The sequence below is a fragment of the Desmodus rotundus genome, chromosome 12 (assembly GCF_022682495.2).
Source record: "Desmodus rotundus isolate HL8 chromosome 12, HLdesRot8A.1, whole genome shotgun sequence".
In the NCBI taxonomy this organism is placed as follows: Eukaryota; Metazoa; Chordata; class Mammalia; order Chiroptera; family Phyllostomidae; genus Desmodus; species Desmodus rotundus.
This window is the reverse complement of record NC_071398.1, coordinates 31937766-31964549: the sequence shown is the minus strand read 5'-3', so window position 1 is coordinate 31964549 and position 26784 is coordinate 31937766. Positions and strand designations below refer to the sequence as shown.

General features: G+C 42.3%; 1 protein-coding gene and 1 pseudogene across 10 annotated transcripts in view; both read left to right on the top strand.

Annotated features, from left to right (window-relative positions):
• The window catches only part of ANKRD11 (ankyrin repeat domain containing 11), a 237056-nt gene that overhangs the window by 125026 nt on the left and 85246 nt on the right, over positions 1–26784 (top strand). The window lies entirely within an intron of this gene.
• LOC112300685 (GTP-binding nuclear protein Ran-like) lies at positions 212–5034 on the top strand (annotated as a pseudogene).

The window sequence follows — 26784 nt, the reverse complement described above, 5'->3', positions numbered from 1 at the left end:
GGTTCCCTGTACATTTTCCTTTGTTTCTCTTGGCATAGGCTTCATTTTTTCGTCTAGTTTTTGAACAAATTCTACCAATTCTGTGAGCGCCTTAATAACCAGTGTTTTGAACTGTGCATCCGATAGGTTGGCTATCTCTTCCTCGCTTAGTTGTATTTTTTCTGGAGCTTTGAAGTGTTCTGTCATTTGGGCCTTTTTTTTTTTTTTTTTTTTTTTTTTGGTCTTTGCGCTTCTGTTACTTTAAGGGGGCGGAGCCTTAGGTGTTCACCAGGGCGGGGTAACGCTGGTTGCTGCGCTGTGATGCTGTACGTGGGGGAGGGGCCAAGGTGGAGCAATGGCACCCGCTCCACTCTCTCCACCGGATTTCAGCCACTCCCTCTGCTACCCACAATCAAATTGGGCCCCTTTGGTGCTGGTTTCCGAGTGGGTGGGCTTGTGCACACTCTAGGCCCCTGTGGGTCTCTCCAGCGACCTCTCCTGTGAGGCTGGGAGTCTTTCCTGCTGCTGCCCCAACCCCCACGAGCGTTTTCAATCAGAGGTTTGAGGGTTTATTTCCCCCAGCTGGAGCCCTGGGTTGTGCGGTCTTCTTTGCTCCCTGTCATTTGTCCGGTTTATCTGTGCTCGAATGTGGGGCTGCGTGGGGTGCTACCCGCCGCTCTGCCGCCCCGTTCTCTGCCACTCTGAGTCCGGCCCTCTCGGTTTATCTGCACCATTGTGGGGCCGCAGGGTCTGCTAGTGCTCGGACTGCCTGCCCCTTTCGTCCCACACTCCACCAGTCTCGGTCCCACCACGGCAACTCGAGTCCTCTCCACCCCGGTGCCCGTCTCTACCCCTCCTACCGGTCTGGATGAATGTTATTTTTTATTTCCTTGGTGTCGGACTTCCTTGCCGTTCGATTTTCTGTCAGTTCTGGTTGTGCGAGGAGGTGCAGTGTGTCTGCCTACGCTGCCATCTTGGTTCTTTGAGGTCGGGACTATTACATTGTGAAAGCTGTTGCTACAACTTTCGGAGAGCAAGCCTAGACTGACAGGTCTTGCTGAATTGGTAGTTTTTTTATGTTGTTCTTTGTGCAATCTCCTCTTTGCTGTTCACCTATACATTTACTTTGTGGATGAGTTTACCATTTGCTCAGGGCCTGGAGACTGGGACCTGTCACCCGCCTTGCCTGGTGTGTTAATGCAACAAGCTTTCCTTTATAATCCTATTCAATATGCTTTATCTGTAGCCTAATAACACATAAACTTCGTTTAATATCTTTTTAAAGGTGTACATTTTTGTTATTTTCTGTTGAGGTAGTTAATGGTGGTCAATCTTCAATGTCATGATTTAAAACTATTATTAAGAAATGAATCTACACTGGCTGGGCAACTCATTAATTGGAGTGTTGTTCTGATCCACCAAGGTTGTGAGTTCAATCTCCCATCAGGTCTCATACAGGAACGGACCAATGAATGCATAGATGGGTGGAGCAACAGGTTGTTGTTTCTCTCTCTCCCTCTCTCTTCCTCTCTCTCTCTCCCAATCAATCAATCAATCAATAAAGAATTTAAAAAGAAGAAGAACTGGGACTAAAGCTCTGGCCAGGAAGTTCAGTCGGTTAGAGCGTCATCCCAGTATGCTGAGATTGTGGGTTCCATCCCTGGTCAGGGCACATATAAGCATCAGTGAGTCTCAGTCACATGGGCCCAGAGACACTTCTAGGAGAACATCACCATGGCCATACATAGAGAACCCCAAGTTCAGTTCATACTTGTATTGGTTGGTGATGGTGGGACTGGGAAAAAAGTACATTCATGAGACGTCATCTGACTGGTGAATTTGAGAAGTATATAGCCACCCTGGATGCTGAGGTCCATCCCCTTGCGTCGGCCAGGAGAAGTTAGGCAGGCTGAGAGACAGCTGTTACCTCGAAGCCCATTGTGCCATTATAATGTTTGATGTAATTTCGAGATTTGCTTACAAGAATGTGCCTAACTGGCAGAGATCTAGTTTGAGGATGTGAGAACACCCCCATCGTGTTAAGGCAAATCAGTTGTCTTTCAGTGAAATAAGAATCTTTAGTGCTGTGACATTTCTGCCACAAGTACCTACAACTTTGAAAAGCCCTTCCTCCGGCTTGCTAGAAAAGTAATTGGAGACCCTAAGTTGGAGTTTGTTACCATGCCTGCTGTTGCCCCACCAGAGATTGTGATGGACCCAGCTCTGGCAGCCCAGTGTGACCATGGTCTAGAGGTTGCTCAGACCACCACTCTTCTGGGTGGGTATGATGGCCTGTGAGAAAGGGAAGCTGGAGCCCACCATCAGAAGTCAGTTTTATAGGCAACTCTCCTGTGATGTCACTGGTGCAGAGTGTTTGCCACTTTGTTATATAGCTAAGTGGAACCTGTGCTTGATCTTTGGGATGCTGAAAGAGATGAATGGGCTTCAGAGTGAATGTGGCAATTAAAAAATACCTTCATTTTTTGGACCTGCATATTTAGCTGTTTTGGAACCCAGTTCTTTCCTTACTGAGTTTCAACTGTGAGACTGCTCCAGTTGCATCATAGTACTCAGCGCCAAAAGTTTGTTACTGTCATTTCTATTCCTTTTCGTTTAGAATCCAAATAAAGTGGTATTTCAAATATCTTTAAAAACTCAATGAATGCATAAATAAGTAGCACAACAAATCAGTGTTCCTTTCTTTCTCACTTTCTCTCTAAAAATAAGGAAAAACTTATTACAAGAAAGAATTGGGACTAAATATAACTATAATCAAGATGGTGGGCTTACATGTTTTTAAAATCATCTATACATTCATATATGCATGTTTAAAGTATGGGGTTTTTGAACCTGGGTGTTTTAATTCTTAAGTTTTTCCATAACTTGGACAAGGCTGTGAAAGTGCTTTATCAGTGTTCTGCAGAGGAGCTTTTTTCATCTAAACGGCTGACTAACAGGGTGGACAGTGAACTGTTGGAAAATGACTTTAATGGAGCCCCCAAGACACAGCTGCTTTCTGACTTTCTTCACATACAAAGTTAAAATTTTTATTTAACCTTCCATTAGGGATATTTCCAAACATTTACAGTATTTGAGAGAATTTTACCCTGTCTATCCAGTTTCAACAATTACTAATATTTTGCCAGTCTGGTTATATATCTATTTCCTTCCCCTGATTGTTTGTCATTGTTATCTCTCTTTAAACTTTTTAACTTTAATATTTTAAAGTAAATCTCAAACAGTCTATCATTTTACCTTCATGCATTTTAGTAGCATCTCTCATAGTTAAAGTCTTTGTTCTTCTAGCCATGGCTAGTTTAAGCAGCTGCTACTCATGATTCTGTCTCTGACTATGTCCTTTGCAGACTTTCTGACAGCCTTGCTGCAGGTGAACACAGTGGGTGCTCCAGAGGAGTGGTTCCCTCTGGGTGGGCCTGTTCCTCAGCCTTCCTGCAGAGCCCTTCTGACTCTTGTTGTGAGCAGCTCCCTCACCTTTACCATGGAGGATAAATGTGTGGCTTTTTTCTTAGACTTTCGAGTATAACGAAAAATCTTGCTATGTGCTCGTTCTTTTCCTCCTAAGGATGTAAACTCTCATGGTAATTTTTCATAGAACTGACTTTTAAAACCTTTATTTGTATGAGAATCAAGTACCATTATTGCTGGTCTTTTTGATCCTTCGGTTCACAGTGGGAATCACTAGGTGGCGCCCCTGGGTTCAGTGCAGATGCTCACTCCTGTCTCTGCATTCTTGAATTCATTGCTTCTTTGGGTCCACCTTTGGAGCTCTGGTAGGATTTTTTTTTTTAAGGAGTTTTCAGTGAACCAGGCTTTGGCATTGTGTAATGGACCTGCATGTAGGATATGGGAATGTTGATGCAGTTGCATACTGGCTATTGGATACTCTTCTTTTTCCGGTTAGCACACCTTCAGTTGAATATGATTCTTTGGTTTCTGTGTAAGAGCTCGGTGTGAGTATCACAGACACACTGACATCAGCTGGAGATATAGTCCTGACAAGGCCTCCTGATGGTATCCTGGTTGTCCTTGAGCACTTGTAGTCTAGCCTCCTTCTACGACTTGGTGCCAGCTGTTAGCACCTCAGTCTTTGGGTGCTCGAGTGTGGCTCTTGTCAGCCTGCATTGACTTGGTCATCTTGGAGCTCTCTTTCTGGATTTAGAGTACACTGCCCTACTTCTTCCTTGCTACCAGAGAAGAACTCTGTGGGCTTAGACGGCACCTGACTTGTGCACTGACTTCCAGGAAACCTCTGTGCTTTGTAACCATCCTACTAGTGGGCTCACTTGGGCATGCTTATGTCCCACTTCATGTGGGGTGGCTGGATGCAAACTGCACCAAACTATAAAATTGACACTGGCAGTGTTAGTTTGCTTCTTGGGAATAGCTTGGTGTTGTGTTCACCCTGCCTTCTTTATGATGTGTGCCTTTCTTAAGAGTATTTTTGAAGAATTTTTGAGTGGAAATGGAAGTCAGTCTGTCTCCCTGGTATATCACAAACGTGCATGGGCACTATACTCTGTTCTTCCGTGGCAGTTTTTAATTTTCAGTGAGTCTCTTTTGTCATGGGATAAGGTGGCGTGTAACATCATTAATAACCATATTTTCCTGAAATATGGAAACTGAAGCATGGAGCTGAGTCATCCAGTCACAGCCAGCAGCTGGGGACAGTCAGCGAGCAGAGAAGGTTCTCACCTCATCCTTCTGTGTTTGTGCAGAGCGGTGTGGTAAACAGGAGAGCGAGCCTGGGAGCCATGCAGGCTGTCTTAGGTGCCAAAGGGCTTTGCTGCCACACTTGGCAGTCTCTGTAACCCAAATCATGGAAACCTTACTGGAATGGTGGTCTCCTTGATTAAACCTCACTGCTGCACTTGGGTTCTATAGTGGGATAAAGCTCAGGTGATCGTGTCTTGATGGGGCCCCTGCTACCATACTCAGCTGGGCCTTCTGAGCTTTGGCTGGTTCCTTTTCATTAGTAGTAGGAGTCCTAGGAGAAGTGGGAATTATGCTCAGGGTAGAAACTGCCTCTTGGCGTTCTCTGTGCCCGGTTAAAGGAATTGGATCCAAGACTCCTGGGTGTCAGATTGCCGGAGCTTTTTGCCATTTTGCCTCACATGGCAGTTGAGAATTTCAGGGGTCACTACAGCAGAATCCACACTGGGTAGAAGGTGTTACTGGTGCTACAGGGTTGTGATGAGTGTGGTCCTGGAAAGGTGTTGACGGGGCTGTGCAGGACTTGGCATTGTTCCCTGGACTGGGGTGCCCCCATAGGATCCCTGCAGACTAGACTCAGAACATCAGATAAGACTTCTGGCTAGCATGGTGGTTCACCCCTCCTTCCAGAAACTTTTCCATGTGTTTTCCAGATCATAGTTCCCCAGGACTGCTGTAATGACACACATTGGCCACCCTGGAATGTGGGGTCCTCTCAGCCTGGGGTAAGAGGCCTGGGAAGAAAGAGCCCTGCATACTCTAGTAAGCACAAGAATTCTTGGAAAGGAAGAGAAGTTGGTTTCTTAATTCTAGTGTTTGACCTTTTTTATACCATGCCTGATTGAAATGGCTCATCTCTTTCTCTGCTGTTCCTGAGGCATGAACCAGCCTAGAAAAGGTTTGCCTCATGGTCATGTGAGCATGGGCTGTGCCTGGGACACAGGCTCCCAGACTCTCAGAGCTTCCGTCCTCAGCTGGGGTAGGGGGTTGAAAAGGGCTGGCTCACCTGGATAGTGTTCGTTGGATTTCTTGAGATTGCTGTAGATTCACATGCAGTTAAAAGAAATACAAAGAGCCTTGTATGCTTAGCCTAACTTCTTTAATGGTAACATTTTGCACAACCGACCAATTTCACAACCAGGGTACTGTCTTACAAAACTGTGACCAGTATCATAACCTGGATAAGATACCAGCACTGATAATAAGGCTCTAATCTCAGATTGCCGGGGTTTGCTCTCACTTATTTGTGTGTATGTTTATTTCTGTACAGTTTTAAAATATTTGTAGCGTCCTGTATTCAGCACCAAGTCAGGAGACTAGAACAGTACTAACACCACAAGGATTGCCCCTTTCATTATATAACTCCTGAGCTCTGATCTCCTTTCTATTTCTATGGATTGCCTGTCTTAGACCTTTCATGTAAGTGGGTTTACGCCTATGGGGCCTTTTGTATCTGACACCTTCCACTGAGCCTCATGTTTTCAGGTTTCATCCATGTTGTAGCGTGTCAGTACTTTCATTCCTTTTTATAGCTGAATGATATTTCATTGTGTAGATGGATCACATTTTGTTTACCTGTCATCAGTTGATGGATATCTAAATTGTTTCCTTTTATGGTGATTATGAATAGTGTGGCTGTGAACATTTACAAACAAGGTTTTCTGTTGATGTGTGCTTTTTAAAAAATATTTAAATATATTTTATTGATTATGCTTTTACACTTGTCCCATTTCCCCCCCTTCAATCCCCTCTGCCCTGCACACCCCCTCCCACCCACATTCCCCCCCTTTAGTTCCTGTCCATAGGTCATACATATAAGTTCTTTGACTTCTGCATATCCTATACTACTCTTAACCTCCCCCTATTTTCTTTTTTTAAAAAATATATTTATTGATTATGCTATTATAGTTGTCCCATTTCCGCCCCTTCACTCAACTCCATCCTGCCCACCCCCTCCCGCACACATTCCCCCCTTTATAGTTCAGGTCCATGGGTCATACTTATAAGTTCTTTGGCTTCTACATTTCCTACACTATTCTTACCCTCCCCCTGTCTATTTTCCACCTACCATTTATGCTACTTATTCTCTCTACCTTTCCCTCCTCTCTCCCCCTCCCACTCCCCTGTTGATAACCCTCCATGTGATCTCCATTTCTGTGATTCTGTTCCTGTTCTAGTTGTTTGCTTAGTTTGCTTTTGCTTTTGTTTTAGATGTAGTTGTTAATAATTGTGAGTTTGCTGTCATTTCTACTGTTCATATTTTTTATCTTCTTTTTCTTAGATAAATCCCTTTAACATTTCATATAAAAAGGGCTTGGTGACGATGAACTCCTTTAACTTGACCTTATCTGAGAAGCACTTTATCTGCCCTTCCATTCTAAATGATAGCTTTGCTGGATAGAGCAACCTTGGATGTAGGTCCTTGCCTTTCATGACTTGGAATACTTCTTGCCAGCCCCTTCTTGCCTGTAAGGTCTCTTTGGAGAAATCAGCTGACAGTCTTATGGGAACTCCTTTGGAGGTAACTGTGTCCTTTTCTCTTGCTGCTTCTAAGATTCTCCCCTTCTCTTTAATCTTGGCTAATGTAATTATGATGTGCCTTGGTGTGTGCTTCCTTGGGAACAACTTCTTTGGGACTCTCTGAGCTTCCTGGACTTCCTGGAAGTCTTATTTCCTTCACCAGATTATTCATTATTTGTTCAAGTAAGCTTTCCATGTCCTGCTGTTCCTCTTCTCCTTCTGGCACCCCTATGATTTGGATAGGGCTGCCAGAACGTTGGAACGTTTAAAGATGCCCTGGAGGTCCCTAAGCCTCTCCTCATGTTTTTCAGTTCTTGTTTCTTCATTCTGTTCTGGTTGAATGTTTCTTTCCTCCTTCTGCTGCAAACCATTATATTTGAGTCCCGGTTTCCTTCATTTCACTGTTGGTTCTCCGTACATTTTCCTTTATGTCACTTTTCATAGCCTTCACTTTTTCCTCTATTTTGCAACTATACTCAACCATTTCTGTGAGCATCCTGATTACCAGTGTTTTGAACTCTGCATCTGATAGGTTGGCTATCTCTTCGTTGCTTAGTTGTATTTTTTTCTGGAGCTTTGATCTGTTCTTTCATTTGAGCCACTTTTCTGGGGGGAGGGTGGGGGGTCTCAGCGTGCCTGTTACCTAGTAAGGGGCAGAGCCTTAGGTGTTCACCAGGGCAGGGCAACCCCCATGGCTGCCTTTTGATGCTGTATGTGGGGAAGGGGTCCGAGAGGGAACAAGGGCACTTGCTCTGCTCTCTGCCAACTTTCAGTCACCTCCTCCACTACCCACAAGCAAGTGGGCCATTCTGGTGCTGATTCCCATGTACCTTCTGGGACCCTGTGGGTCTTTCCAACAAACTCTCCTGTGAGGCTGGGAGTTTCTCCTCCCGCCTCAACCCCCACAAATTTTTACAGTCAGAGGCTTTGAGGCTTTATTTCTCCACACTGGAAGCCGGGGTTGCTTTATCTGTCTCACTCCCCAGTTCTTCCGGTTTATCTGCACTCGAATGTGGGACCGACCGCCCAGTCCTCTAGCTACCACCTTGCAGTGAGTCCTCGCTGCCCAGCACCCCATCTCTGCCCCTCCTACCGGTCTGTATGAGTGTTTCTTCTTTAACTCCTTGGTTGTCAGACTTCCATAAAGTTTGATTTTCTGTCAGTTCTGATTATCTTTTGTTTTTAAATTTGTTGTTGTCCTTCTTTTCATTGTGTGAGGAGGCACAGTGTGTTTACATACACCTCCATCTTGGCTGGAAGTTGTTGGCAGTTTCCATTGTGTGCTTTTGTTTCTCTCAGGAATGGCTGTACTGCTTTTTTGTTCTGATTCAAGCCTTTGGATGTCAGAAAATTTTATGTTCTCTTTTGAGAGAACCTGTTGAGATTGGGGTTTTGTGGCTTTGATCTTGCATATGTGCCTGCTCTAGAGTAGGTTTCCATGGTTGAGCTGGCAGTGACTAGTACATGCTGGGGACAGTTCCAGACTCAAAGGAAGGAGAATGGACTCATGGTGGGAGTGTTGTTTTCCTATTTGGGCCCCACATCCTTATTGAAATTCCAAGCGACTGTACAACTGTTGGCTTACCTTTAAATAAAAAAATCCAGGAGGGCCTTGTGTTACTCTCTTACCACCTCCTTGTTCTGTGGTCTTTTATTGTGCTGTATTTTCCTTTAGAGAAAGAAATTAATGTGAGAGCAAGAGAAAGTGCTACACAGAAAAGCTTTGAAAATGTGTTTGGACAAGGTATGTTGGAAGCTGGTTTGATTTAGGACTTACTGTTCAAAGCACTGAACAGTGTAAGTATTGTGAACAAAACTAGAAACCAGTAAATTTAGACTCTTCAAATAAATAATTTGCTACAAGTACAGTATCTTATAGAGCACATATTTAAATTTGATGCTTTCTGTTGGATCCTGAAGAGGTTCAATTGCAAATAAGCGTGAGAACTAACACACATATGATCATTCTGTTTTCTTCATATTTAATAAAACAAAAAGGGAATTTAAAAGGTTTCCCTTGCTTTGAATTACTTTTAATGTCATTTTGCTCAGCTATAACTGGTTTTAGTTCAAAATAGAAAGTGAATAGTGGTGAACAGTGCATATCTAAGAAGTATTACAAAGCATGAACTCCTTTCTGAATCACTTTTCTTTGGGCCTGTTGGAGGTGGTGCCTGCTCACAGCAGTGCAGAACAGTACTCTGCCAGCTATAGTTTGGGAGGGCAGCAGCACATATATCCCTGTGGTCACTGGACATAGTAAGTATGGCACGTGTGGAACTTGACCCAGGGCTGTGAGCTATTGCCGGCCTAGGGCAGCTTTGGAGGCCTTCCTAGTGAAGAATTTTTTGTTCTGCTGATTACTGGAGGCCTCTAGAAGCAGGTGGACTCCTCAGGCTGGAGAGGTGCCTGTAAGGAGGGGCCAACTCAGAGGAAAAGGGCTGAAGGGAGTCTCAAGAGGCATCTGCAGTTGCTGTGGACAGCTGCACATTAATGGGGAATGTTTGAAAGCTGAAGTTACATCTGGTTTCCTGGGGTTGCTTTGCCTTACTAGTCTTATGTATGGCCCCAGGAAGTGGAAGCGAGCAGCCCCATGCTTTCTCTGTAGGATAGGGAGTCCTCAGCACTTGGACACTTAAGAGTGTGTTAGGTGTGGAGATACACAGGCCTGTGTGATTTCACTGTTCCTGCACACAGTGATGGGCCTGCTCCTTGTTCTTGGAGGCAGCAGAGGGTAGGCAATGGGCACCTGCTGAGTCTCTGGGTGGAGGAGACCAAAAGAGAAGGGAGAAGGGCCACAGGGGGAATTTGGGTTGCATGCTAATTTGAGCACTAGCCAAGGGCTGGCAAACTGACCTGAATTTGTATGACCAGATTGTTGCTTTTCACATTTAAAGTGTTGTTCACAACAACAAAGCCTGCAAAGGCCAAAGGGTTTGCTTTCTGGTCCTTTCCAGAGTCAGCCTTCTGGAACCAGATTTGGTGTGCTCCATTGAGCCAAGGAGTGGCTTTGTTAACCAAAGTCCTGAGTTCTATTCCCTAAGTTCCATGCCTCTGACAAGAGTCTTTTTTAGCAGCCCTTGGAAAACACAGGAAAGGTGTGAGTTATGGGAGTCAGCTGGTTGTAGGCAAGTTGAAGTTGATTTGTCATGAAGATAGGTTTCTGTTGATAATTCTTCTCAGTGCCATCCTGGCATGTCTTCGTGGACACAAGCAGGAGTTGTGAGCAGCCTCCATAGTTGGATGACTGACTGCTCTTCCCTTTCTCCAGTGAGCATACTTGCTTCTCTACTGTTAAAGCAAGCATGAGATGTAGAGCTTGTAAAGTTTTAGAAAGCAAGTTTCAGAAGTTCCTGCAGCCACTTCTGTATTGTAAAGTGTCTCTCCAATGCAGTGGAGATCACCTGCCCTGCAGAGGGACCCAGCAGAGGCCCCTCCTCTGTGAGGCTCAGCCCACCCTCTGTGAGCATTCTTCAGTGCCATACCCAGATGCTGAGATATTCTTGATCTTCTGGACTAAAGGGTGGTTGCTTATTTTGTGTTTTGCATTTTCCCCATAAATAATCAGCTTTATGCTCTCTAACATTGAAATTCTGCACAGGTCTTTCATGAACCTACTGAATTATGTTGGAAATATTAAGCAAGTCACATTGGATATGTATGCTTGTGACATTGAATTAAGCATTAGGATCTAAGGGTTTAGAATATGTGATGAGATGCCCTGAGGTTCACAAGTATATGTTATTATTGAATGGAATTTGGGGTTTCTGAAGTTCCATTACACATCTTATCTCCAATCAGGGCACATGCCTGGGTTGTGGGCCAGGTCCCTAGTTGGGGGTGTGAGAGAGGCAACCAATCTGTTTCTCTCCCTCTCTTCCCTCCCTCTAGAAAAATAGATAAATAACATCTTAAAAACAAAACAAAAAAATCCCTGTCACCCCTGGTAGGATTTCCAAAGAATTGAATTAATAACCTTTTAGAAAGGATGGCCAACAGTGTCTGAAATGGGGAGGAGGTAGTCAAAAAGTGACAAAGATTCTTGCCACTTTTGAGGTCATTTTATTAAATCTTGATTATTTTGTCTTCCAGACTTGCTACTTATTAAAAGAGGTGTCACAGCATCCTTCAAAAAGTTTGGGAAAAATCTTGGAATGTGATTTCCATGCTCAAATTTGGGAATTAACATACAGTTGTTCACTTGGAATCATATCAGAAGTTTGATTCATACTAAAGTGTTTTACAAGTATTCAGTCTTTTGTTATGCCTGTTCCCTAGGCCATCTCAATGCTAAGCATTTTGAGTATAACAAGGAAGCACTGTGATAAAGTTGATGGGTGATTCTGATGAAGGCTTGTACTTAAGGAGCTAAGGTAGGATTGTGTCATTTGGAGTACTGTTTGCAGTCTTACAGGGAAAGACTATTATGCTGTAGGGCAAGATGGAGGGGGGAGGATTTGGGGAAGAAAAATAGTTCAAAGACAAATGTCTGTTTGATAGCGCCTTATACACTTTCTCCATATCTTAAAATAGATCTTTACCTGGATGATATCTGTATTAGTTGTTTATTACTGTGTAACAAACCATCCCAAAATGCAGTGCTTTAAGACAACAATTTATTAATCTTATAATTCTTACTTTGTTTGGGTGGTTTTTCTGCTGGTCACACCTGGAGTCATGAGGTCACAGTAAGCTGGTGGATTGGCGGATTCTTTTCATTTCCTGGTCTGGCCCAGGCTTCTCTGTGTGGGGGTGCAGTAATATTCCAGGAGGGCCTCTGGTGCCCAGGTGCTGTGGAGAGAAGGTTGGGAATCTTGTGACGTTACCCAGTCTGCTCAGGGTATATTTGTGAGAAAGAATATGTCTAGTGTGTTTGGTGTATATAAGTACTGAGCTGGGATTGGTAAAAAGATTGCATCTGATTTTAATAGAATGAGAAGAAAGTTTGCATTGATTTCCCTAAATTCTGACACATAACTATGAATTACCTGTTTTTCCCTTTTAGACTAGCAACTGGTATGTTGCAGGAGGCACACTGGTGTGCTGTAGGAATTTTTACCTTTATTTTTTAAAGATTTTATTTATTTATTTTTAGAGATAGGGGAAGGGAAAGAAATATCCATGTGCAAGAGATACGTCGTTGCCTCTCGCATGCTCCCCCACTAGGGACCTGGTTTGCAGTCCAGGCAGGTACCCTGACTGGGAATCAAACCAGTGACCCTTTGGTTCTTAGGCTGGCACTCAATCCACTGAGCCATACCAGCCAGGGCAAAATTATACCCAATTTTTGACAGGTAGACAAAGAAATATATTTGGTGTGCTACAGAATTTTAGTAATTAGTTTATGTGTACTGTGAAATGAGAAAGTTTGAAAATCGCTTCTTTAGAGATTTCAAAACTTTGTAAGATTAAATCTTAGTCTTTGCCTGGCATTTAAGCATTAATAGCAAATTTGCATGCATTGTCAAAATAAAGGGTGAATTTAGAGAATGCTTCAGGTTATCGAGAGAATGAAAATATGGGAATGAAAACTTATATATCTGTGACCTGATTTCTTTATCCCAGAACTAGTGTACGTTTTCAAAAACATAGTATCCCTTAGATAAGTAGTCTCCCTTATCTGCAGGGTACATATTCCATGATACCCAGTAGATGCCTTAAACCTGGATAGTACCAAACCCTATATACTGTTTTCTTCTTTACATACATATCTATGATAAAGTTTACTTTATAAATTAGGCACAGCAAGAGATCGACAATAGAATGATTGCACCAGTACTTTGTAATAAAAGTTATGTGAATTTGGTCTGTTATGCTGTCAAAGTATCTTATTATACTGCACTCACCCTTCTTGTGACGAGGTGAGATACTCATTGCCTACGGGATGAGTGACGTGGAGGTGAATCATGTAGGCATCATGATGTAGTTTAGGCTGCTTATAAGGGTTACTTTAAAAACACAAGCACTTGGATGCCACATTGTTGATCTGATAACCAAGATGGCTACCAAGTGGCAGGTAGCATATGCAATATAGATATGCTGGACAAAGGGATGATTCACATCCCAACCAGGACAGAGTGGGAAGGCATGGTATTTCCTTATGCTACTCAGAATGATGTGCGACTTAAAAATGATGAATTGTTTATTTCTGGAATTTTCCATTTAATTATTTTCAGACCACAGTTGACCATGGGTAACTGAAACCATGGAAAGCAAAACTAATGATAATGGGAAATTACTGAAAATATCTATACACAGTGTTTCTCCAACTTGGATTTGGGTTATATTTATTATGTTTCATTCAGGCTTCAGTGTTTTTCACATCATGTGTAACTGTATATTTTAGATTCTGTTCTAAATAGATGGGTGGACACTGTCCTCAGTGCTGCTGGGGCTGAGCCTTCTTGTGATGGGGCATTTCTCAGTTCATACCCTACTGACAGTTTCGGGTTTTATCTATCTATCTATCTATCTCTCTAGTGAAAAGGAAAGGTATTATTTTTTTTAAAGTTATACAGACTAGACTTCCGGCCTCCTCGCACAATGAAAAGAAGGACAACAACAATTTAAAACAAAACAGAACCAGAACTGACAGAAAATCCAACTGTATGGAAGCCTGACAACCAAGGAGTTAAAGAAAACACATTCATCCAGACCCTTAGGAGAGGCGGAGACACGCAGCTGGGCGGAGAGGACTCCTGGCAGGACTGTGGCTGGAGGACCAGCCCAGGGCGGGCAAGACTGCAGCTGGCGGACCCAGAGAGGTGGTGGATTGTGGAGCAGGGCGGGCAGGCAAGGTTACAGCTGGCCTGCGGGGAGCAGCTGGCAAACCTGGTGGTCCCACATTCATTCATAAAACCGGGAGGAACAAAGGGGGGGTGAAACAGACTGTGCAAACCCAGGGCTCCAGCACGGGGAAATAAAGCCTCAAAGCCTCTGACTGTAAAAATTTGTGGGGGTTGAGGCGGGAGGAGAAACTCCCAGCCTCACAGGAGAGTTTGTTGGAAAGACCCACAGGGTCCCAGAAGGTACATGGGAATCAGCACCAGAATGGCCCACTTGCTTGTGGGTAGTGGGGGAGGTGACTGAAAGTTGGCAGAGAGCAGAGCAAGTGCCCTTGTTCCCTCTCGGACCCCTTCCCCACATACAGCATCAAAAGGCAGCCATGGGGGTTGCCCTGCCCTGGTGAACACCTAAGGCTCTGCCCCTTACTAGGTAACAGGCACGCTGAGACCCCCCACCCTCCCCCCAGAAAAGTGGCTCAAATGAAAGAACAGATCAAAGCTCCAGAAAAAATACAACTAAGCAACGAAGAGATAGCCAACCTATCAGATGCAGAGTTCAAAACACTGGTAATCAGGATGCTCACAGAAATGGTTGAGTATAGTTGCAAAATAGAGGAAAAAGTGAAGGCTATGAAAAGTGACATAAAGGAAAATGTACGGAGAACCAACAGTGAAATGAAGGAAACCGGGACTCAAATATAATGGTTTGCAGGAGAAGGAGGAAAGAAACATTCAACCAGAACAGAATGAAGAAACAAGAACTGAAAAACATGAGGAGAGGCTTAGGGACCTCCAGGGCATCTTTAAACGTTCCAACGTTCTGGCAGCCCTATCCAAATCATAGGGGTGCCAGAAGGAGAAGAGGAACAGCAGGACATGGAAAGCTTACTTGAACAAATAATGAATAATCTGGTGAAGGAAATAAGACTTCCAGGAAGTCCAGGAAGCTCAGAGAGTCCCAAAGAAGTTGTTCCCAAGGAAGCACACACCAAGGCACATCATAATTACATTAGCCAAGATTAAAGAGAAGGGGAGAATCTTAGAAGCAGCAAGAGAAAAGGACACAGTTACCTCCAAAGGAGTTCCCATAAGACTGTCAGCTGATTTCTCCAAAGAGACCTTGCTGGCAAGAAGTATTCCAAGTCATGAAAGGCAAGGACCTACATCCAAGGTTGCTCTATCCAGCAAAGCTATCATTTAGAATGGAAGGGCAGATAAAGTGCTTCTCAGATAAGGTCAAGTTAAAGGAGTTCATCGTCACCAAGCCCTTTTTATATGAAATGTTAAAGGGATTTATCTAAGAAAAAGAAGATAAAAAATATGAACAGTAGAAATGACAGCAAACTCACAATTATTAACAACTACATCTAAAACAAAAGCAAAAGCAAACTAAGCAAACAACTAGAACAGGAACAGAATCACAGAAATGGAGATCACATGGAGGGTTATCAACAGGGGAGTGGGAGGGGGAGAGAGGAGGGAAAGGTAGAGAGAATAAGTAGCATAAATGGTAGGTGGAAAATAGACAGGGGGAGGGTAAGAATAGTGTAGGAAATGTAGAAGCCAAACAACTTATATGTATGACCTATAGACATGAACTAAAGGGGGGGAATGTGGGTGGGAGGGGGTGTGCAAGGAGGAGGGGAGTGCAGGGGGGAAAATGGGACAAGTGTAATAGCATAATCAATAGAATATATTAGAAAATAGTTATACATAGTTAGAGTGATGACTTAATGTCTTCATTAAAATACTGAAGTTCTTTAGAAATTCACAAATGCATATAGTCCTTCCTTCTCCCCTTTGTCCAGTCCAGGGTACCGTATCTCAAGAAAAGAAGTAGAAGTCTATGGTTCAGGTTCCAGCACCATCTGCTGTTTTGCTGCTGGGATCTCCAGTTAATCCAGAGCCATGTGGCACCTTGTTGTGGCCCACAAGCAAGAGTCCTTTCTCCCCTTTTCTTCCAGGCAAAGTCTCTCCTGCTGCCTAAGCCACGTGGTAAAAGGGAGCACCCCAAAGCCACGTGGTCCCAACTTCTGCCAGAGCCTCGTGGTCCCAAGCTACTCTGCCAAAGCTGCGTGGTCCTCCCTCCAATTTCAGATTTTAACAATTACCAAAGAACGTAACACTTGTTAATGTTTTCGAGATGTAACTATGGAGTATAAGTAAGCTGAATCAAAGCTTTACTTTTAGAATTGAATTGTGACAAAGGTGGTCACTGGGCCTGAATGAGCGGCTCATTGCTCCGGGGTTTTGCTGACACCGAGAGAAATGCTGTTGGTAATTCTCCAACAGTTTGTTCTAAGCCTTCACTGTAACAAAAACTGTGCCCAGGCCAAAGACGCCTGAGTCCTGAGTCACGACTGGGCCTGCTGTCCTGGGTGGGCCTCCTGGGAGGAAAGGAACAGAAATTTTGTGGAGTTTTCCTGAGGGGAGGGCAGTGGTAGTGCTTTAGGATAACTGAGAGGGCTCTCTACCTGTCTGGAGCAGGTTTCAGACTTTGAGGAAGAATGGCAAGGCCAAGGGAGGCAGCCAGGATCAGGAATAAGCGGTCTTCCTGGGAAAGTAGGGGAATTACTGTAGGAGTACAGGCCGGGCTTGGTGTTACAGTAATCCACTCTGCCATGGAGACAGAAAGGGGGTGCATTCAGGGTTGTGGGGCTGGACAGGAGCTGTGAGGAGCCCATGACTCCCAAGAGCCCATGCCAAATGGCAGGGATGCAGCTGGAATCCAGACACGAGGCCCCAGTTGTGTCAGGAGGCTGGAACACCTTGCCTATAGTTGAGGGATTCATGCTGTGACTAAGTAGGATATTTTACTGTCTTGTGGGCACTCAGAGGAGTGCTGGGTGGATCTAAATCTTTTCCTCTTCTTTTTGTATCCCGTAACATACACATGCGCCTACATGAAAAAGGAGCCCATTTGTATGATAGATGAAACAGCTATCCTAGAATGCTGTCATCCCTAACATGAATGTCATGTTGCCCTTGTGTTTGGAAGGGGCGTTAATTCTTGAAAGCACCAATATTGGCTAATGCAGGTAACAAAAACAGGACTGTGGACCTTTAATCTTTTACGTATTTTAAGATTTAAGTTATATGATTTCAGAATGTGATCACACATAATTTAAAAATCGTCACAGATGTATTTATCAACTGATTAAAATATGTGGTGCTAATTTTGGAATCTACAACACTTTGTTTTTAGGGTTTTGTAGCTTTTATATAAGAATGTGGTGAATGCTGTCTTTCTGTATCACTTTCATTCTAGTGTAGACAAAAATGTAAACATCTCATACCACTGGATATGAAGGTGCCACTTTTGAAATTATATTCTAGTTTCAGGTTCAGAGAGGTGGGCAGCAGCCTTTGGGTATGTAAAAACAGCTAAAATGAGAAGTTTTTTGTGTCATTACTAACTGTTGTGGCTGGCAACCAAGGCTGGGTCAGAGTAGGACTAGCCAGAACAGTCAAGACTGCTGGATCAAAGTGAGGAGGCAGGAGCCGCCTGAGAAGCCCAAGGCTGCTGCCAGACACAGACTAGGTGGGATCTCTGCTCCACCGGAGGAAGTCAGCCTCTCACTTCATAGGGAAGCATTGCTTAAGTGTTTATGGCACTTGAAGTATGGAAAATGACTTTCATGGAAATTTTACTTGGTTTTCAGTAAAAATAACAAAAGATTTTTTTAAATGTTATTAAATTTATTGGAGTAACACTGGTTAATACAATTATATAGATTTCAAGTGTACAATTCTGTAATACATCGTCTGCATATTGTATTGTCTGTTCGCCACCCAAAGTCAAGTCTCCTTTTGTCACCAGTTATCCCCCCTTTGGCCTACTCTTCTACTTTCCTGTATCTCCCTTTCCCTCTGGTAATCGTCATGTTGTTGTCTGTGTTTGTAAGTTTTGTTCTGTTTGTTTTTTGCTTAATCCCATCACTTTTTTTTCACTCCCCAACCCTCGCCCCCTGACAGCTATCAGTCTGTTACCTGTGTCTTAGTCTTCTATTTTGTTTGTTTTGTTTTGTTCACTAGATTTCACATGTAAGTGAAAGTATATGGTATTTGTCTTTCTCTGACTGGCTTGCATCACTTAGCATATAATACTCTCCAGGTCTATCCATGCTGTCACAACAGGTAAGATTTCCTTCTTTTTTAATGGCCAAGTAGTACTCCATTGAGTACATATACTATAGCATTTTTATCCACTCATTTATTAATAGGCACTTGGCTGCCTCCAAATCTTGGCTATTGTAAATAACGCTGTAATGAACATAGGGGTGCAAAAAAAAAAGACTCTTTGCCTCTAGCATTTGTTTTGTGAGGGTACCTATTGGTGTGTGGAGGGCAGAGGCACAGTTGTGATCTTCAGAGAGTGTTTTCAGGAGCAGACTATTAGTACTACTACTACTATTATTATTATTATTATTATTATTGTTATTATTATTATCATTATCATTATTCTCTGAAGAGCATTTATTTTTCTTCCATCAGGAAGACAAATTATTGAGGCATCATTTTGAACCAGTAATTTGTTTTTAATACTTTTTTAAGGTCTGGTATGCCTTGGTTTTGCCCTTTTTCTTAGAGCAATTCCTTAGTCTTGAGCCATAGCTTTAAAATTAAAAAATTGTTTTTCAATTACAGTCGGCATATAATACTGTATTAGTTTTAGGTGTACAGCATAGTTATTAGACATTTATATAACTTACAAAGTGATCACCCTAAGTCCAGTATGTATCCAACACCATAGAAAGTTACTATATTATTGACTATATTTCCTGATGTACTTAACATCCCCATGACTGTTTTTATAACTGGCACATCTTAATCCCTTCCCTCTTTTCACCCATCACCCCAAATCCCTTCCCATCTAGCAGTCATCAGTTGTTGTTTCTATGGCTTTGTTCCTATTTTGTTTTGTTTTTTAACTTCCACATAAAATGAAATCATATGGTATTTGTCTTTCTCTGACCGTTGTAGTATAATACCCTCTAGGTCCATCCATGTTGTTGCAAATAGCAAAATTCATTCTATTTTTGTGGCTGAGTAATATTCCATCGTATACATGTACCACATCATCTTTTTTTCTTCCTGCCTGTGGGTGGACACTTAAGTTGCTTCCAGCTGTTGTAAATAATGCAGGACCAGGCCTTTACATGAGGACATTGTCCAGTGTTGCTTTAAGAATTTTGGAATGCTAAAATTTGAAGCAAAGGAAAGCTTTGCTTAGTAAGTAACTGGCAATATGGACATAGAAGAAATTTGCTCTGAGTGAAGGACTTTGGATCTTACAGTTGTTGTTAACAAGTTCCTTCTGCTTTGTGAACTGATTGGTAATCATTCAGATGTTGCTTTACAAATGGAACGCGTATAGGATGTTTACTTTTGCCTGTAAAATTAGCACACGGCAAGCTTGGGCAGAGGCTCCTATGTTACTGTTCTTTGCTTGTGTTGTATTTTATCCATGTGTAATATTATGGAAAAGTAGTTTATGAGATACAACAAAACATCCTTAATGGCATCTGTATCTATTGAATTATTCTTGTCTTTTTTACTAGCATAAGTTAAAATGGCTATGAATAATGTTACAGAATCTTAGGTAAACAAAAACAAAACAGCATGAAAACAACACCAAAGCTAAAACTAAAACTTTAAGTAAGACACATGGAATTTACTACCATGAAGGGGTAGTGTCACTGTCAGCCATATGGTCTAATTTCTGGTACCAGTCCCTGTCTCAGGTGCAGGGCACAGTGTCTGAATCATCATTGAAGTTGGCTGCAGGCGGCACCCTGAGTGGGAAGAGTTGAAACTCTGGTGCTATATAAAGGAAAACATGTTGGTGTCAGGCTATTTGGTTCTTCATTGTCTAAGCCCTTCCTTTCTTTTTTCTTTCAACTCTAGAGCATGGCTCTCTGAGACATGGCTTTTCAGGATGTAAGGAATGAATGTGCAGTATTTAGAAAGCCACCCTTGGAGACACCCAGCCGAGGGCCTCCCAACAAGGATACTCTGGAATCTGCAGGCTCTTTCCTTAAGAAAATGAAGTTTAGAGAATATATGTGTAGATTTCCTGTTGGTTAAATAACAAAATTAGCAAAATATCAAGTGTGTTCTGTATTTTTCTTAACACTCATTTTAGTTTAAACAGAAGCTCTGAGTAAGGTCAGGGACTTTGAAGGGAAGATTTCAACAAGGTTGTTTCCAGACATATGATGATGAACCCAGCGTGTAAATTCAGGACCAGTAACAATCACATTTGTCTGCATTGCTCCTTGCAGTGTTGCTAAGCTGCCTCCATTTACAAACATGGAACCTTGTGTAGATGTTACAAAACTCCTGCTGGGGATGTGCAGTTGCAGTGTGGGTGATACAGAAAAAGAGCTTGCCTAGCTGCTCTGATGCCTTAGCCCAGGCCATTTCCAGTGTCTGCTGTGCATGTGGGATGTTTATCAAGGCCACTTGGGGTGCATACTGCAGCCCTGTTCAGTAATAGTGGTCACCTCATTGACCTGAAATATTGGGTTAAAAGTGGGACCTGGTACCTCAGTTTCTGCATTGTTAAAACCAGCAAGGGAGCCAGTCTTCCTGGGATCCAAAGCTGTAGATGTGGATTTCCTGGAGGTGCTTGGAGAGGTACATAGGGCGCCCAGTTGATGTGGCCTGGAGGAGCCCAGAGAGGCCCTGTGATTGGGAGAAGTGGGTGTAGTTTCCTAAAAAGAAAAAGACCTATTTATAGGATCATTTTTAAACATAGATTTCAGATGTTGATTGTAGTAATTTCACTTGATTTGTGTTTTGAGGGACTTACTGCTGTTTGTTAATTTCATCCCAGTGTTCTTTCAAAAATAAAAAATAAAAATAGGAAGAAAGGAAAGGTACCACTGAATGGATCAGCCAGTGTTCCTGCCCATCCTGTATGCTTCTGAGGTGACCAGCAGAGTTGTATTGCTGTCCACCTGCGGGGACAGTAGGTGGCCCTGCTGGAAGTAGGGCAGGGGATGACTGGCAGCCTTCCCTAGGCCTCCCTCCACTCCCCCCCCCCCCAGCCCCCCTTGAATTCTGCTGGGCCTCAGCTTATACTTATTTTGCCTTCTGACCTATTACTTACCTGCTGCCTCTGATATCCTACACCAACACAGACAGGGAGACAGAAGGGAGGAGGCCTGACCAAAACAGGCTGGGATGACCAGTGATTTATAAATAACCCATGGTCATCCCATCTATTCTCTCTATGAATTTGACTTTAAATACCTCATGTAAGTGGAATCATATAGTATTTGGCTTTTTGAACTTATTTCACTCAGCATAGTGTCCTCAAGTCTTATCCATGTTGTAGCATGTGTCAGAATTTCCTTTTTAAGGCTAATAAAATATTCCATTGTATGAATAGACCACATTTTCTTTATCCATTCATTCCTTGATTGACACTCGAGTTGTTTCCATGTCTTGGCTATTGTGAATAATGCTGCTATGAACATTCTTTTTGAAATACTTTCATTTCTTTTGTATGTATACTCAGAAGTGGAATTTCTGGATCAAATGCTAATTCAGTGTTTAATTTTTTGAGGAACTGAGATACTGTTTTCCACAATGGCTGTACCATTTTACATTCTTACCGGCTGTGCAGGAGGGTCCTGCAAGTTACTCCATACCCTCTGCTGCTCTTTTCCTGTGAAGTGCCCAAGCTCGCTGGCAGGCATTCCCAAAATTACATCATACCTTCTTTTACAGAGTTAGCATTTGAACCGGCAGTGACTCCTTACTGTATCTTGACTGCTGGCCTCATTCTGTTTTCTTCAACCTTCTTGAGCCTGTTGTAAGCAGGGTCATCTGACATCCATCTTCCTCCCTCCAGTCACTGAGGGTGCAGAGGCCTGTCATGGAGGGAACTGTGTTCATTTCCAATATACCCCCCTTAATAAAAGATGTCTCATTTTTTTAAAATTAAATTTATTAGGGTGATGTTGGTTAATAAAACTATATAGGTTTCAGGCATACATTCTATAATACATTATCTGTATATTATATTGTGTTCACCACACCAAGTCAAGTCTACTTCCATCACCATCTATTTTCCACCTTACACCCTTTCTACCTACTTTCTTCCCCTTTTCCCAGCGGTAATCACCATACCGTTGTGTCTAGAGTGTGTGTGTGTGTGTGTGTGTGTGTGTGTGTTTGCTTTTTTTGTAAAAAAGATTTTATTTATTTTTAGAGAAGGGAGGGGAGGGAGAAAGAAAGGGAGAGAAACATCAATGTGTGGTTGCCTCTCGACAACCCAGGCATGTGCCCTGGCTGGGAATCGAACTGGCGTCTCTTTCGGTCATAGGCTGGCAATCAATCCACTGAGCCAGACCGGCCAGGGCTGGGGTGAGGGTGGGGTGGGGTGGTTGTTTTTGTTTTGCTTAATCTCTTCACCTTTTTCTCCCAGCGTTGAAACTCCTCTCTTCTCTGATAAGCTTTCAGTTTGTTCTCTGTGAGTCTGTTTCTATTTTGTTAGTTTGTTTTGTTCATTAGATTCCACATATGAGTGAAGTCATATGATACTTGTGTTTCCCTGACTGGCTTATTTCATTTAGGACCAATACTCTCTAGGTCCATTTATGCTGTTAGAAAGGGTAAGTTTTCCTTCCTTTTTTTTTTAAACCACTGAGTAGTATTCCACTGTGTAAATGTACCACAGCTTTTTTTATCCACTGATATACTGGTGGACACTTGGGTTGTTTCCAGATCTTGGCAATTGTAAATAATGCTGCATTGAACATACTGTGTCGCATATATTCTTTTGAATTAGTGGTTCCGGTTTCCTTAGATAAATTCCCAGAAGTGGAATCACTGGGTCATATTACAGTTCTCCCTCCTTTCCTCCCTCCTTTCCTCCCTCCCTACCTTCTTTCTTTTCCTCACCTGAGGATATGTTTGATTTTAGAGAGGGAGGGAAAGAGAGAGAAAGGGGGGAGAGGGAGACAGAGAGAGAAATATTGATGTGAGAGAAACCAATTGGTTGCCTCCCATACATGCCTTGGCTGGGGATCGGACTCACAACGTAGGTATGTCCCCTGCCCGGAAATCGAACTCACAATCTTTAGGTGTACAGGACGATGCTTCAGCCAAGGCTATTTTTAATTTTTTTGAGGTAATGCCATACTGCTTTCCAGAGTAGGTACATCAGTCTGCATTCCCACCAAGGTTTCCTCTCCACTTATTGTTACTGATTTATTGATGATAGCCATTCTGACTAGTGTGAGGTGATATCTCATAGTGATTTTAATTTGCATTTCTCTGAGGATTAGTGATGTTGAACATCTTTTCAGTGTCTGTTTGCCATCTGCATGTCCTCGTTGGAGAAGTGTCTATTCAGGTGCTTTGCCTATTTTTAATTGGATTGTTTTGGGGTTTTTTTTGGTGTTGAGCTTTATAAGTTTCTTATGAATTTTTATTATTTACACTGTATCATGTATCACTGGCGAATATGTTTCTCCATTCAGTGGGTTGTCTTTTCATTTTCTTGATTGTTCTTTTTCCATGAGAACTTCATGAGATTTATTTTTAAGAAAGTAAATCTATAAGCATAGCATTATATGAATGTTAATGGCATTATTCATATTGCAATTTAGTAAAAATGGGTGCTATAGAATTGTTCTCTATTATCAGTTGCTGATTAGATACTCCCTGAATCTTCTGCTTTTACAGTTTCTTTTTTTTTTAATGTATTTTATTGATTATGCTATTACAGTTCGCCTACTTTTCCCCCCTTTGGCCTTCTACACCCAGTACCTCCCATTCCCCCATCAAAAAAAAAAAAAATCCCTCACTCCCTTAGCTCATGTCCATGGGTCATTCATGTAAGTTCTCTGGCTACTCCATTTCCTATACTGTTCTAACATCCTCCTGTCTATTTTGTATTTACCAATTTGTACTTCTTAATCCCTGTACCTTTCCCCTCATACTCCCCCTTCCAGTGTTCTCCATATTCATGATTCTGTTTCTGTTCTGCTTGTTTGCTTAGTTTGTTTTTTAGATTCAATTGTTGATAGTTGTGAATTTATTGCCATTTTAATGTTCATAGTTTTGATTTTCTCTTTCTTAAATAATTCCCTTCTAGCATTTCACGTAATAATGGCTTGATGATCATGAACTCCTTTAGCTTTACCTTGTCTAGGAAGTACTTTTATCTGCTCTTTAATTCTAAAAGAGGTTTGCTGTATAGAGTAATCTAATTTAGGTTGTAGGTCCTTGCTTTTTATCACTTTGATACTTGCTAGTCCCTTCTAGCTTGCAACATTTCTTTTGAGAAATCATCTGACAGTCTAATGGGAACTCGTTTGTAGATAACTCTCTGCTTTGTTGTAGCTGCTTTTAAGATTCTCACTTTATCTTTAACTTTTGGTATTTTAATTATGACATGTCTTGGCATGTTCCTTTTTGGGTCCATGTTGTTTGGGGACTCTGTGCTTCCTGGACTTGTATGTCTGTTTCCTTCACCAAATTAGGGAAGTTTTCTTTCATTAATTTTTCAAATAAGTTTTCAACTTTTTGCTCTTTCTCCTCCATTTTTGGCACCCCTGTGATTCGAATGTTGGTACCTTTGAAGATGTCCCAGAGGTTTATCCTGTTCTTGGGTGGGTTTTTTTTTTGTATTCTTTTTTCTTCTTGCTGTTCTGATTGAAAGTTTTTTTCTTCCTTATGTTCCCATTAATTTGATTCTCAGCTTCCTCTACTCCACGCTGGCTCCCTGTAGATATTTCTTTACTGCATAATGTAACCTTCATTTCTTTCTTGGTTTTTTTATGCTATTGAAGTACCCAATGAGTTCTTTGAGCATTCTAATAACCAGTGTTTTGAACTCTGCATCTGGTAGAGTGCTTATCTCCATTTTGTTTATTTCTTTTTCTGGAGTTCTGTTCTTTCATTTGGGTCATATTTTTTGTCTCCTCATTTTGGCAGTCTCCCTGTGTGTGTTTCTGTGTATTAGGTAGAGCTGCTTTGACTCCCTGTCTTAGTAGTGTGGCCAGCCTATTGTAGAAAAGTGCACCAGTATGTTGGATGGGTGGGAGCCTTTGGTAATTGCCAGGGCAGGGCAACCCATGGTGCTGCTCTGTGGCTCTGTGTAGGGGAGAGTTTGGAGAGGGTACAGTGCCACTGCCTGGCCTCTAGAGTTTTGTCTGGCAGAAGGCTGTCTCTCAGCCCTAGCCCTGATGTCAGACACTTCAGTTTCTCCCCATATGTCACTGGTGTCCTTCCAGTTCTTGCCCTGGTGCTGAAGACCCTGAGGGAGTGAGTCTGTGTATGTCCTAAGTCTGTTGCAGGCCCTTTGAGAGGAGACTCGTGAGAACCCTGCAATTTCTTCTGCTGCCCCAACCCACGCTGGTTTTTACAGCCAGAAGTTATTGGGACTTACCTGGCACTGGAACCCTAGGCTGGGTGGGCTGGTATGGAGTTGGGATCCCTCACTCCCGAGGTATATCCCCCAATTTTTACCCTGCACACATGGGTGTGGGGCTGACTGCTTGTTCTGGATTTTCGTGTCCCTGCATCTCCACCCCTCCTACCTGTCTGGATGAATGTAGGTTCTTTAATTCCTTGGCTGTCAGACTTCCATACAGCTTGATTTTCTGATGATTCTGGGTGATAATTTGTTTTGTAGCCTAGTTGTAGTTTTTGCTGTGGTTCTATGGGGAGGTGAGCTGTGTTCATCTATGCCTTCATCTTGACCAGAAGTCCTGTTAATGTTTTTTTGGTTTTTTTGTTTGTTTTTTGAGGTTTATTTTTCTTCTGTTTTCGTTGCCCAAGGTGATATATCAGAAAAAAAAATACTGCCACTTGCGAGACTTTCCAGCCTATGTTATCTTCTGGGATTTTCATGGTTTTGAGTTTAACATTTAAGTCTTTAATCCCTTTTGAGTTTATTCTTGTGTATGGTGTAAGAAAGTGGTCTAGTTGTTTCTTTTTTTTTCTTTTTGCACACATCTGTCCAATTTTCCCAGCACCATTTATTGAATAGACTATCTTTACCTCTATTTTAATGTTTCTGCCTCCTTTGTCAAAGAATTAATTGACCATAAATGCTTGGGTTTATTTCTGGGCTCTGTTCTGTTCCATTGATGTATATGTCTGTTTTTATGCTAGTTCCATGCTGTTGAATACAACCTTGTAGTGTAGTCTGATATCAGGGAGTGTGGCTATTTCTCCAACTTTGTTCTTTTTTTCTCAAGATTGCTGTGGCTCTTTGGGGTCTTTGTGGTTCCACATAGATTTTTGGAATATCTGTTCTAGTTCTGTGAAATACACCATTGGTATCTTGATAGAAATTGCATTGATTCTATAGACTGTTTTGTGTAGTATGGAAAAAGATGTCTCATTTGGACTTGTTGAGAATCAGCAGTGGTTTAAAAAAATATATTGATTTGGAGAGAGACAGAAAAACACATCAGTTTGTTGTTCCAATTTATTATGCATTAATTGATTCATTCTTGTATATACCCTGACCAGTGATCAAACCCCCAAACTTGATGTATCAGAATGATGCTCTAAGCAAGTGAGCAACCTGGCTAGGGCTGGCGATGAGTAATTTTTAAAAACTCACAACAGGTTTTACCTTGTTTATAATCTGTAAATACTACATCGTTTAGAAGATAAGGACCAGAAACTTGAGAGTGAAAAAATACTGTGCCCTGACAGTGAAAAGCAACAGTTCATGGTAAGGTTATCAGAATCCTTTCACAATCATTTATTTGCTGGCTATAGTATAATGTGAGACAGC